We start from the raw sequence: 1872 nt of genomic DNA, 5'->3' as shown, positions 1-1872 counted from the left end.
GGCTCCATGGCTTAGCTGGTTAAAGCGCCTGTCTTGTAAACAGGAGATCCTGGGTTCGACTCCCAGTGGGGCCTAGGCTTTTCCTCTTCTCCGAAAGCTGCTTCCCCCCACTAACCCCTTCTGCTCCTTATATAAATTCTGATCCACTCACTCCGAAGCAGTCGTGACTGCAAAACTCTCACTTTGAAGGAAAGGGGTGTGTTTCTTTATGAGAACTGACAGAGGGGGAAACAGAAAGGAAAGAGACTTCCTGTGCATCGAGAGCTGAGAAATCCAGAAGTCAGTAACTTCCTTTGTGATAAGTTTGCTGAAGCTCCTCCCTGTCCTCACTTTTTGGGGGAGGGATGGAGGAAGACCGAGAAAAATGTTCCCAACGCTGAAAGCCTTTTTCTGAATTCCCATATAATTAATTAGTGATTTGAGAGAATCCAGCATGTTATGATTTATATATGGTTTTCCAAATACTACTAAATTATGAAATAGTAGTGTATAGTTTCTTATAGGTCTTCAGTCTTCAAGGAAGGGTTTTAGTCCCCAAGGAACTAAATAAGTTAGCCCCACTGGAAACTGAATTTTAATTCTGCAGTTAAAAGCATAGAATGATCCTATAATGCAGTGATTCCTAAGCTGGGTGTGCATTTAAATCACCTAGGGAGCTTGTTAAAATACAGTGTCTTGGGACTCATCCCCAGAAGTTTTAATTCTGGTTTGCTGAAGGACCCAGAAATGCATACTTTTAGCAAGTAGTCTAAGTGATTTTGAAGCAAGTGAATTACCTTTGCAGAACTCCCCATTACAGACATAGCTGAACGAAAATTGAGGTCAACAAATGCCCTTTGCACTTTTGTACTGATTCAGAAACATCTGCGTACCCTCCTATCATCAATTTAGAATTATTGGAAGTCTACGATATCCCAGGTGTTTGCAGATACACTCTCACTTAATCAACCCTGTCAAATATGCCTAATAATCAGCTCTTTGAAGATGAGGAAACAGGCTCAGTAATGTAATCAGACAGAGAGTAAGGTCAGAGCTCAATGTCAAACCCAAGCCTGTCTGTCTGATTGTAGAACCATGCCTTTCTTATGATACCTGTCTTCTGTTTTTACTAGGGTCAAGAATGAAGGCTTTGGCCACAGAGTCAAACAAAATTAAGCAACTTAGACTGATCTCAAACCTTATTCTTATGGGTTTGGGGGCCTGAGATGCCTTTGTTTTCTGTGAGAAAGTACTTGCCCAGAGAACACCTGACTCGTGTTTGAATCCAGGAAGAGGAAAATGTAAAATGAATCTTTGGAAATCTTTTTTTTTTTAAATTTTATTTATTTATTTGACAGAGAGAGATCACAAGTAGGCAGAGAGAGAGAGAGGAGGAAGCAGGCTCCCCGCTGAGCAGAGAGCCCGATGCGGGACTCGATCCCAGGACCCTGAGATCACGACCTGAGCCGAAGGCAGCGGCTTAACCCACTGAGCCACCCAGGCGCCCAAATCTTTGGAAATCTATGGAAAAAGTTCTCCATGAAGAATGAACAGGCTAAGTGAACAAACTGAATTGTTCTTCTCTATCTCCTGGGCTCTCTCTGCTTTTGCCTGGGACATCCTCTCCTCGTTCCCTGATACTTTTGATAGAAACACAGTGTATCAGTCAGCCAGGGCTGCTGTAACAGAATATCACAAACCAGGTGGCTTACACAACAAGATCATCTTCTTACAGTTCTGGAGGCCAGAGGTCTAAGACAAAGGTGCGTTCAGAGCTGGTTTCCTGGTGAGGCCTTTCCTCTGCCTTGCAGGCCTCCACCTTCCTGCTGTGTCTACACGTGGCCTTTCAAGGAGAGAGAGACCGTGAGACAGCTCTGGTATCTCTTTCTCTTC

The 1872-nt window shown here is 43.6% G+C and overlaps 1 non-coding gene across 1 annotated transcript; it reads left to right on the top strand.

Moving 5' to 3' along the window:
- Positions 1-74, top strand: TRNAT-UGU. The gene has a single exon. It is a non-coding gene; the product is annotated as a tRNA-Thr (tRNA).
- The last annotated feature ends 1798 nt before the right edge of the window (positions 75-1872 follow it).

Source organism: Mustela erminea, chromosome 4 (assembly GCF_009829155.1).
Source record: "Mustela erminea isolate mMusErm1 chromosome 4, mMusErm1.Pri, whole genome shotgun sequence".
NCBI classification, from domain to species: Eukaryota; Metazoa; Chordata; class Mammalia; order Carnivora; family Mustelidae; genus Mustela; species Mustela erminea.
Note: the sequence above shows the minus strand (reverse complement) of the source record. Positions and strands in the feature narration are given on the sequence as shown.